Source organism: Bubalus kerabau, chromosome 12 (assembly GCF_029407905.1).
Source record: "Bubalus kerabau isolate K-KA32 ecotype Philippines breed swamp buffalo chromosome 12, PCC_UOA_SB_1v2, whole genome shotgun sequence".
NCBI classification, from domain to species: Eukaryota; Metazoa; Chordata; class Mammalia; order Artiodactyla; family Bovidae; genus Bubalus; species Bubalus kerabau.
The window spans coordinates 73,275,746-73,287,988 of NC_073635.1; the positions used below are offsets into that span (position 1 = coordinate 73,275,746).

At 41.2% G+C, this 12,243-nt stretch overlaps 1 protein-coding gene across 1 annotated transcript in view; it reads left to right on the forward strand.

Moving 5' to 3' along the window:
• The window catches only part of LOC129624246 (ATP-binding cassette sub-family C member 4-like), a 203,767-nt gene that overhangs the window by 135,125 nt on the left and 56,399 nt on the right, over nt 1-12,243 (forward strand). The gene's annotated exons all lie outside the window — the stretch shown is intronic.

A 12,243-nucleotide genomic window follows, 5' to 3' on the forward strand; every position in this document is an offset into this window, starting at 1 on the left:
TGCATCAGCAGTCACATCCACAACTAGGTGTTGTTTTTGCTTTGGCTCTGTCTTTCATTCTTTCCGGAGTTATATCTCCAGTGATCTCTAGTAGCATATTGGGCACCAACTGACCTGGGAAGTTCATCTTGAAGTGTCCTATCTTTTTGCCTTTTCATACTGTTCATGGGGTTCTCAAGGCAAGAATACTCAGTGGTTTTCCATTCCCTTTTCCAGTGGACCATGTTTAGTCAGAACTCTCCACCATGACCCGTTTGTCTTGGGTGGCCCTACACAGCATGGCTCATAGTTTCATTGAGTTAGACAAGGCTGTGGTCCATGTGATCAGATTTGTTCATTTTCTGTGATTGTGGTTTTTGGTCTGCCTGCCTTCTGATGACAAAGGATAAGAGGCTTATGGAAGCTTCTTGATGGAAGAGACTGACTGAGAGGGAAACTGGGTCTTGTTCTGAAAAAAAACCTAGCTTTGACTAGACAGACATTTGTCTGCCAACTTTTCCACTCTTCTCTTTCACCTTCATCAAGAGGCTCTTTCGTTCCTCTTCACTTTCTGCCATAAGGGTGGTGGTATCTGCATATCTGAGTTTATTGATATTTCTCCAAGCAATCTTGATTCCAGTATGTGCTTCATTCAGTCTGACATTCTGCATGATGTACTCTGCATAGAAGTTAAATTAGTAGGGTGACAATATACAGCCTTGACATACTCTCTTCCCAGTTTGGAAGCAGTCTATTATTTCATGTCTGGTACTAACTGTTGCTTCTTGACCTGAGTACAGGTTTATTAGGAGGTAGGTAAGGTGGTGTGGTATTCCCATCTCTTGAATAATTTTCAGTTTATTGTGATCCACACAAAGGCTTGAGCATAGTCAGTGAAGCAGAAATAGGTATACTTCTGTAATTCTCTTGCTTTTACTATGATCTGATGAATGTTGGCAATTTGATCTCTGGTTCCTCTGCTGTTTCTAAATCAAGCTTGGATATCTGAAAGTTCTTGGTTCACATCGTGTTGAAACCTGGCTTGAAGGATTTTGAGCATTACCCTGCTAGCATGTGAAATGAGTGCTACTGTGTGGTAGTTGGAACATTCTTTGCCATTGCCCTTCTTTGGGATTGGAATGAAAACTGACCTTTTCCAGTCCTGTGGTCACTGCTGAGTTTTCCAAATTTGCTGGCATGTTGAGTGCAGCACTTTAACAGCATCATCTTTTAGGATTTTATATAGCTCAACTGGAATTCTATTACCTGCACAAGGTTTGCTTGTAGTGATGTTTCCTAAGGCCCACTTACTTGACTTCACATTCCAGGATGTCTGGCTCTAGGTTTTTGATCACACCATAGTGGTTATCCAAGTCATTAAGATCTTTTTGTATAGTTCTTCTTGTATTCTTGCCCCCTCTTCCTAATATCTTCTGCTTCTGTTAGGTTCATTCCATTTCTGTCCTTTACTGTGCCTATAATTACATGAACTGTTCCTTTGTTATACCGAATTTTCTTGAAGAAATCTCTAGTCTTTCTTATCTGTTGTTTTCCTCTATTTCTTTGCATTGATCACTGAGGAAGGCTTTCTTATCTCACCTTGATATTCTTTAGAACTCTGCATTGAAATGAGTATATCTTTTATTTTCTCCTTTTCCTTTAGAGTCTCTTCTTTTCTCAGATATTTGTAAGGCCTCCTCAGACAACCACTTTGCCTTTTCACATCTCCTTTTCTCAGGGATGGTTTTGACCACTGCCTCCTGTACAATGTAATGAACCTCTGTCCATAGTTCTTCAGGCATTCTGTCTACCAGATCTAATCCCTTGAATCTATTTGTTACTTCTACTGTATAATCATAAGGGATTTGACTTAGGTTGATTTAGGTTATACCTGAATGGTCTAGTGGTTTTCCATACTTTCTTCAATTTAAGTGTGATTTTTGCAATAAGGAGTTCATGATCTGAGCCACAGTCAACTCCCGGTCTTGTTTTTGCTTGCTGTATAGAGCTTATGCATCTTTGTCTGCCAAGAATATTATCAATCTCATTTCAGTATTGACTATCTGGTGATGTCCATGTGTAGTGTCTTCTCTTGTGTTGTTGGAAGAGGTTGTTTTCTATGACCAGTGTGTTCTCTTGGCAAAACTCTGTTAGCCTTTGCTCTGCTTCATTTTGTAATCCAAGGTCAAACTGTTACTCCAGGTATCTTTTGACTTCCTACTTTTGCATTCCAGTCCCCTATGATGAAAATAACTTGTGTGTGTGTGTGTGTGTGTGTTAATTCTAGAATGTCTTATAGGTCTTCATAGAGCCATTCAATTTCAGCTTCCTTAGCATTAGTGGTTGGGGCTTAGGTTTGGATTATTGTGATATTGTATGCTTTGCTTTGGAAATGAATGGAGATCATTCTCTCATTTTTGAGATTGCATCCAAGTACTTCATTTTGGACTCATGTTGACTGAGCGCTACTCCATTTCTTCTAATGGATTCTTTCCCACAGTAGTTGATATAATGGTCATCTGAATTAAATTCTCCCATTCCCATCCATTTTAGTTCATTGATTCCCAAAATGCCAATGTTCACTTTTGCCATCCAGCACCTATTTGACCACTTCCAATTTACCTTGATTAATGGACCCAACATTCCAGGTTCCTATGCAGTATTGTTCTTTACATGCTCAGACTTTTTTTCACCACCAGACACGTCTACAACTAGGCATTGTCTCTGCTTTTGCTTAGCCTCTTCATTCCTTCTGGAGATATTTCTCTGCTCTTCAATTGCATATTGGACACCTACCAACCTGGGGAGGTAGGTCTGTGCTGTAAATAATAACACTGCTGTTTCCTCTAAATAGTAACTGATAGTGTATTTTAGAGCTTCCCAGGTGTCTCATTGATAAAGAATCCACCTGTGAATGTAGGAGACACAGGAAACAGGTTCAATCCCTGGGTTGTGAAGATCCCCTGAAGGAGAACATGGCAATCCATTCCAGTGTTCTTGCCTGGATAATTCGAGGGTCAGAGGAGTGTGGCAGACTACAGTCCATGGGGTCTCAAAGAGTCAGACATGATTGAGCAACTGAGAAAGCGAGAATGCATCTTAAAGGTCACTGCTGTAGTCACCAACAAAAGGAAGGACACCTGACTGCTGTGCCTAGAAGGCAAAAGGAGTCCAAGGAGTCCTGATGTGCTCCAAGGACTACTGATGTCCTGACAGTTACTTTCAGGTCCTATGGCCCACCTGCCCCTGGAAGCTTATGCTGACATTTTTATCTGATGACATATTGGCATCTGATTATTATGGGACTTTGGGGCACAGTTTTGGAAAAGTGAGCATAGCAATGGTCAATCATGGACAAGTACATAAAACCAGGATGGCATTTGCTTGCCTTTCTCTAGTCAACTTTTTGCATTTGGCAATGCCTCGATGAAGAAGCCATACCCAAGTTCTATCTGAAAGATGCTGGGATCAACTAGCAGTGTTTGCCATGGCCATTGTTAGGGGAGAGTTAGCACATGTGTCAGGTGTATTAGGATCATGGATCCTAATACACCTGTTTTAGTGGGTTCTCATGCCAGATTCCCAGGGACTTTGTTCAACATAAGGTAATTAATGGGGCTTCCCAGATGGTGCTAGTTGTAAATGCAGGGGATGTCAGAGATGCGGGTTCAATCCCTGGGTTGGGAAGATCTAGGTATTCTTCCATGGAGAATTCCATGGACAGAGGAGCCTGGTGGGCTACAGTCCATGGGATTGAAAAGAGTTGGACATGACAGAAGCAACTGAGCACAAGGTGATTAATAAAATATGCAATAATGGCTAAGGCTGTTGGATATTAGCTGAGTAAGATTTGGTGGTTTTCTGAACACAAATCAAGTCTGGAGAAAAATGCACATCATCACACACAGGCATCCTTAACCCTGATTATTCTCCCTCTGAGACACTGCAGCTGTGATTAAAAGCACAACCTTGGGAATAAGATAGTCTGGGTCTCATGTGCAGGTCTATCACTTAGATGGGTTAATATAGTTAATACTGGGCAGTCAGTGCTCTTAATCCCTTAGTATCTGGGGATCTCAAGAGGATTTCTTGAGTAGATTCTTTTAAAGTACCTGCTGGCCACTACCAAAGGCATTTGAACCTTGAACAAGAGGCAATTGAGAACTTATTCACAACTAGCAGGTCTCACGTAGCTTGAATAATAACCTGCAGCAGGGCTATCAGCCAGGGAGGTCCCCCTGCCAAGGAATATCTACACCCCACACTTGTGAGGTGTGTTCCAAAATGTCCTCAGCATTATGGGAAACACAGCTGTGAGTCCTGTGAACTGTAGGTTTACACATCTCTGACTGTGGGCTGATGCTATGGCTGTGACATAGTCTTCTTCAAGACAGTGAGCTCAGTGCTTGTGGGAAAAAGATGCTACTTTGGGCAACATAACAGCAGAGCCTTGACATCCCCTTTCCCCATGTTCTGCTTAGCTTTTTGGCAGACCTTCCAGTTCACTCATCCTGGCATTCTGCTCAGCCCTAAGTGGGGTTTGAAAGAAAAAGGATAGATTTTCATGGCTCCAGATTCCCTGGCCTATAACTCTTGGGTTTGAGGTGAAGTAGGTGATGGGGTGTTTGGGTTCCCTGGTTTTCAAGGCTGAGATAATACCTGGTTTCTAAAGTTGAGACCCCATGAATCTCAGCACGCTAGGCCTCCCTGTCCATCACCAACTCCCAAAGTTCACTCAGACTCATATCCATCTAGTCAGTGATGCCATCCACCCATCTCATCCTCAGTCTTCCCCTTCTCCTCCTGCCCCTAATCCCTCCCAGCATCAGAGTCTTTTCCAATGAGTCAACTCTTCGCATGAGGTAGCCAAAGTACTGGAGTTTCAGCTTCAGCATTGTTCCTTCCAAAGAAATCCCAGGGCTGATCTCCTTTAGAATAGACTGGTTGGATCTCCTTGCAGTCCAAGGGACTCTCAAGAGTCTTCTCCAGCACCACAGTTCAAAAGCATCAATTCTTCAACACTCAACTTTCTTCACAGTCCAACTCTCACATCCATACATGACCACTGGTAAAACCATAGCCTTGACTAGATGGACCTTTGCTGGCAAAGTAATGTCTCTGCTTTTGAATATGCTACCTAGGTTGGTCATAACTTTTCTTCCAAGGAGTAAGCGTCTTTTAATTTCATGGCTGAAGTCATCATCCGCAGTGATTTTGGAGCCCAGAAAAATAAAGTCTGACACTGTTTCCACTGTTTCCCCATCTATTTCCCATGAAGTGATGGGACCAGTTGCCATGATCTTCATTTTCTGGATGTTGAGCTTTATTTTTTTTTTATTTTTTTTTAATTTTATTTTATTTTTTATTTTTTTTAGTTTTTTTAAAATTTTATTTTATTTTTAAATTTTACATAATTGTATTAGCTTTGCCAAATATCAAAATGAATCCGCCACAGGTATACATGTGTTCCCCATCCTGAACCCTCCTCCCTCCTCCCTCCCCATACCATCCCTCTGGGTCGTCCCAGTGCACTAGCCCCAAGCATCCAGTATCGTGCATCGAACCTGGACTGGCAACTCGTTTCATACATGATATTTTACATGTTTCAATGCCATTCTCCCAAATCTTCCCACCCTCTCCCTCTCCCACATAGTCCATAAGACTGTTCTATACATCAGTGTCTCTTTTGCTGTCTCGTACACAGGGTTATTGTTACCATCTTTCTAAATTCCATATATATGCGTTAGTATACTGTATTGGTATTTTTCCTTCTGGCTTACTTCACTCTGTATAATAGGCTCCAGTTTCATCCACCTCATTAGAACTGATTCAAATGTATTCTTTTTAATGGCTGAGTAATACTCCATTGTGTATATGTACCCTAGCTTTCTTATCCATTCATCTGCTGATGGACATCTAGGTTGCTTCCATGTCCTTGCTATTATAAACAGTGCTGCGATGAACATTGGGGTACACGTGTCTCGTTCCCTTCTGGTTTCCTCAGTGTGTATGCCCAGCAGTGGGATTGCTGGATCATAAGGCAGTTCTATTTCCAGTTTTTTAAGGAATCTCCACACTGTTCTCCATAGTGGCTGTACTAGTTTGCATTCCCACCAACAGTGTAAGAGGGTTCCCTTTTCTCCACACCCTCTCCAGCATTTATTATTTGTAGACTTTTGGATCGCAGCTATTCAGATGGTGTGAAATGGTACCTCATAGTGGTTTTGATTTGCATTTCTCTGATAATGAGTGATGTTGAGCATCCTTTCATGTGTTTGTTAGCCATATATATGTCTTCTTTGGAGAAATGTCTATTTAGTTCTTTGGCCCATTTTTTGATTGGGTCATATATTTTTCTGGAGATGAGCTGTAGGAGTTGCTTGTATATTTTTGAGATTAGTTGTTTGTCAGTTGCTTCATTTGCTATTTTTTTTCTCCCATTCTGAAGGCTGTCTTTTCACCTTGCTAATAGTTTCCTTTGATGTGCAGAAGCTTTTAAGGTTAATTAGGTCCCATTTGTTTATTTTTGCTTTTATTTCCAATATTCTGGGAGGTGGGTCATAGAGGATCCTGCTGTGATGTATGTCAGAGAGTGTTTTGCCTATGTTCTCCTCTAGGAGTTTTATAGTTTCTGGTCTTATGTTGAGATCTCTAATCCATTTTGAGTTTATTTTTGTGTATGGTGTTAGAAAGTGTTCTAGTAGCCAACTTTTTCACTTTCCTCTTTCACCTTCATCAACAGTCATTTCAGTTCTTCTTCACTTTCTTCCATAAGGGAGGTGTCAGCTGCATATCTGAGGTTATTGATGTTTCTCCCCATAATCTTGATTCCAGCTTGTGCTTCTTGCAACCCAGTGTTTCTCATGATGTACTCTGCATATAAGTTCAATAAGCAGGGTGACAGTATACAGCCTTGACGTACTCCTTTTCCAATTTGGAACCAGTCTGTTTTTCCATGTCCAGTTCTAACTGTTGCTTCTTTACCTGCATACAAATTTCTCAAGAGGCAGGTCAGGTGGTCTGGTATTCCTATCTCTTTCAGAATTTTCCACAGTTTATTGTGATCCACACAGTCAAAGGTTTTGGCTTAGTCAATAAAGCAGAAATAGATGTTTTTCTGGAACTCTCTTGCTTTTTCCATGATCCAGCAGATGTTGGCAATTTGATCTCTGGTCCCTCTGCCTTTTCTAAGTCCAGCTTGAACATCAGGAAGTTCATGGTTCACATATTGCTGAAGCCTGGCTTGGAGAATTTTGAGCATTACTTTACTAGCATGTGAGATGAGTGCCATTGTGTGGTAGTTTGAGCATTCTTTGGCATTGCCTTTATTTGGGACTGGAATGAAAACTGACCTCTTCCAGTCCTGTGGCCACTGCTGAATTTTCCAGATTTGCTGGCATATTGAGTGCAGCACTTTCACAGCATCATCTTTCAGGACTTGAAATAGCTCAACTGGAATTCCATCACCTTCACTAGCTTTGTTCGTAGTGATGCTTTCTAAGGCCCACTTGACTTCACATTCTAGGATGTCTGGCTCTCGGTCAGTGATCATACCATCATGATTACCTGGGTCATGAAGATCTTTTTTGTACAGTTCTTCAGTGTATTCTTCCCACCTCTTCTTAATATCTTCTGCTTCTGTTAGGTCCATACCATTTCTGTCCATTATTGAGCCCATCTTTACATGAAATGTTCCCTTGGTGTCTCTAATTTTCTTGAAGAGATCTCTAGTCTTTCCCGTTCTGTTGTTTTCTTCTATTTCTTTGCATTGATCGCTGAGGAAGGCTTTCTTATGTCTTTTTGCTATTCTTTGGAACTCTGCATTCAGATGCTTATATCTTTCCTTTTCTCCTTTGCTTTTTGCTTCTCTTCTTTTCACAGCTATTTGTAAGGCCTCCCTAGACAGCCATTTTGCTCTTTTGCATTTCTTTTCCATGGGGATGGTCTTGATCCCTGTCTCCTGTACAATGTCACGGACCTCATTCCATAGTTCATCAGGCACTCTATCAGATCTAGTCCCTTAAATTTATTTCTCACTTCCACTGTATAATCATAAGGGATTTGATTTAGGTCATACCTGAATGGTCTAATGGTTTTCCCTCCTTTCTTCAATTTAAGTCTGAATTTGGCAATAAGGAGTTCATGATCTGAGCTGGTTTGGTGGTGCTGAATTCTCTCAGCTTTTGAGTATCTGTAAAGCTTTTGATTTCTCCTTCATATTTGAATGAGATCCTTTCTGTGTATAGTAATATGGGTTGTAGGTTTTTCTCTTTCATCACTTTAAGTATGTCCTGCCATTCCCTTCTAGTCTGAGGAGTTTCTATTGAAAGATCAGCTGTTATCCTCATGGGAATCCCCTTGTGTGTTATGTGTTGCTTTTCCCTTGATGTTTTTAATATTTGTTCTTTGTGCTTGATGTTTGTTAATTTGATTAATATGTGGTCTTGGGGTGTTTTGTCTTGGGTTTATCCTGTTTGGGACTCTCTAGTTTTCTTGAACTTTGGTGGCTATTTCCTTCACCATTTTAGGGAAGTTTTCAGCTATTATCACCTAAAGTATTTACTCATGGCCTTTCTTTTTGCCTTCTTCTTTTGGGATTCCTATGATTCGAATGTTGGGGAGTTTAACATTGTCCCAGGGGTCTCTGAGGTTGTCCTCATTTCTTTTAATACTTTTTTTCTTTTTTCCTCTCTGCTTCATTTATTTCTACCATTCTATCTTCCACATCACTTATCCTATTTTATGCCTCAGTTATTCTACTGTTGGTTTGCTCCAGAGTGCTTTTGTCTCAGTTATTGCATTATTCATTATTTTTTTTTAATTTTATTTTTAAACTTTACATAACTGTATTAGTTTTGCCAAATATCAAAATGAATCCACCACAGGTATACATGTGTTCTCCATCCTGAACCCCCCTCCCTCCTCCCTCCCCATTCCATCCCTCTGGGTCGTCCCAGTGCACCAGCCCCAAGCATCCAGTATCGTGCATCGAACCTGGACTGGCAACTCGTTTCATACATGATATTTTACATGTTTCAATGCCATTCTCCCTTAAAAAACTGGAAATAGACCTGCCTTATGATCCAGCAATCCCACTGCTGGGCATACACACTGAGGAAACCAGAAGGGAAAGAGACACGTGTACCCCAATGTTCATCGCAACACTGTTTATAATAGCCAGGACATGGAAGCAACCTAGATGTCCATCAGCAGATGAATGGATAAGAAAGCTGTGGTACATATCCACAATGGAGTATTATTCAGCCATTAAAAAGAATACATTTGAATCAGTTCTAATGAGGTGGATGAAACTGGAACCTATTATACAGAGTGAAGTAAGCCAGAAAGAAAAACACCAATACAGTATACTAATGCATTATTCATTATCGATTGACTCTTTTTTATTTCTTCTAAGTCCTTGTTCAAATTTTCTTGCATCTTCTCAATCCTTGTCTCGAGACTATTTATCTGTAACTTGATTTTGTTTTCACGATTTTGCATCATTTTTATTGATCATTCAGATCATTTTTCTGAATTCATTTTTAGGTAGATTCCCTATTTCCTCCTCTTTTGTTTGGGTTGGTGGGCATTTATCATGTTGCTTTACCTGCTGAATATTTCTCTGCCTTTTCATTTTGTTTAGATTGCTGTGTTTGGGGTGGCCTTTCTGTATGCTGGAAGTTTGTGGTTCCTCTTTATTGTGAGGGTTCCTCCCTGTGAGTGTTGTTGGACGAGTGGCTTGTCAAGGTTTCCTGGTTAGGGAAGCTTGCATCGGTGTTCTGGTGGGTGGAGCTGGATCTCTTCTCTCTTGAGTGCAATGAAGTGTCCAGTAGTGAATTTTGAGGTGTCTATGGGTTTGGTGTGACTTTTGGCCACCTGTATTTTAATGCTTGGGGTTATGTTCCTATGTTGTTGGAGAATTAGCTTGATATGTATGTCTTGCTCTAAAATTTGTTGGCTCTTGGGTGGAGCTTGGTTTCAGTGTAGGTATGGAGGCTTTTGGATGAGCTCTTGTTGATTAATGTATGGAGGCTTTTGGATGAGCTCTTGTTGATTAGTGTTCCATGAGTTTTCTGGTGTTCTCAAGTTTTGGATTTAAGCCTCCTGCCTCTGGCTTTCAGTCTTATTCTTACAGTAGCCTCAAGACTTTCCCATCCATACAGCACCAATGATAAAACATCTAGGTTAATGGTGAAAAATTCTCCACAGTGAGGGACATCCAGAGAGGTTCACAGAGTTACATGGAGAAGAGAAGAAGGAGGAGGGAGATAGAGGTGACCAGGAGGAGAAGAGGGGGAGTCAAAAGGAGAGAGACCAATCTAACCAGTAATCAGTTCCCTAAGTGTTCTCCACAGCCCAGAACACCCAAAGAGATCCAACAGAGTTAGGCAGAGAAGAGAAGAGGCAGGGAGGAGATAGAGGTGACCACCTTTCAAAGAGAATGGGCTGCCTTTCTGGGTGGCTGGTGTCCTCTGCCAGCATTCAGAAGTTGTTTTGTGGAATTTGTACAGCATTCAAATGATTTTTTGATGAATTTGTGGGGGATAAAATGGTCTCCCTATCCTATTCCTCTGCCATCTTAGGACTGCCCCTGCTCCTTCCTTCTTTATATAACTGGGGACACTAAACACAAGAGGAGGTGCTGTGTCTTTACTTGTTTGTACCCCAACCCCTCCAAGTGTGCAGTGTCCAGGTGCACATCTATACTGACTGAACTGTCACCAGACAGGCATTCAGATACTGGAGTAAGGAGTGAGGACCTGAAAACAGTTTGGAGTTTCCCCCTGGATTCTTTCCCCATCATTTTATAAAATCTTTGTAGCCTCATGTAAGATGCATTACTAACTTCCCATAGCAACCTAGTTGTACTAACAGGTCTTCTCTAGGACCCGCACAGGTAACAAAGTGATGTCAGTATTTCCTGCTGATACAGCTCAAGTTATCACTCATCCCAGACAGAGGTCAGAGGCTCACTGTGTGCCCCTGGCAATAGCAAGTTGCATCCTCATTCATGGTGGGGAATGAGAAATGTAAGGGTCCTCCCTGCCTTGCAGCCTGCAGCCCAGCTGTTCCCTGACAGGCAAGAGCCTGACCCTGCTCTTAGAGAAGATGGCAGGAAATGAATGGGCAGTCATGTGACATCAGGCCCCCAACCACATGACGTCACTCAAAAGATGGACACTGAGGCTGCTGTCAGATTATAAAAGGGTGATGTGAGTGTCATGTGCCACAGTGCCTTCCAAACACCAGGACAGGTGTCCAGCAGGAAGATATAAAAACACCCATCAGGTTTCCAGAGCAGAAGTCAAGACCATTCAAAGGCTCCTCATCTGTCGGGTCCTGTGGGCACAAGGGCAGTGCAGTACCGGGTGCTCCATGACCACACAGAGGCTCCTGGCGCAGGTGCAGGGAGAGGCCCAGGACGGGGAAGGCGGCAGACTGTCTACTCCCTTACTCATCTCATTCCTGTCCTGTGTCTGGGTCTGGTCCAGGGTGGGGGATGTACTGACTCTATCCCAGCCCTTGGTTACTTATCTAAGGTGGAAACAATGCACAGGTAGCTCATCAAAATTCAGTGTGGTGAGGACTCTAATGAGGAATTAAATTTTAAAATGCTATTGGTTAAAAAATTAGTGAACGATAATTACTCACCTATGGGGAAAAATATGAAATATTGCCATTTGCAGCAACATGGATGGATCTAGAGAGTATTATTCTTAGTAAAGAAAGTCAGAGAAAGACGCATATGATATCACTTAAACATGGAATCTAAAAATAATACAAATGAATCTATACACAAACTAATAATAGACTCAGAGGCATAAAAAACAAACTTGTGGTTACCAAAGGGCATTGGGAAAGTGAGGAGCAAATTAGAAATATGGGATTAATAGATACACTACTATTAATATGTCAAATAGAGAACAAGGATTAAGTGTAAAGCACAGAAGAATTTTATTCAGTGTCTTGTAATAACCTATAATGGAATATAATCAGAGAAAAGAACTGAATGACTATACTACATACCTGAAACTAGCAGATTATTGTAAATCAACTATACTTCAATATACTTATAAAAAATTGTGAGCAATTTCCGCCTGGAAAGATGCCAGAAGAATATGGAGGGAGAAATGTTTGAGAGGACCTTGATGAAAGAACCAGTAAAGAATTTCTTTATCTAAATCTAATTGGGATTTTGAATTTGATCAAAGATAGTTTCAAAGAGAATCTCTCATTTCCAGGTCATTAAAGTGAAGCTTGGTG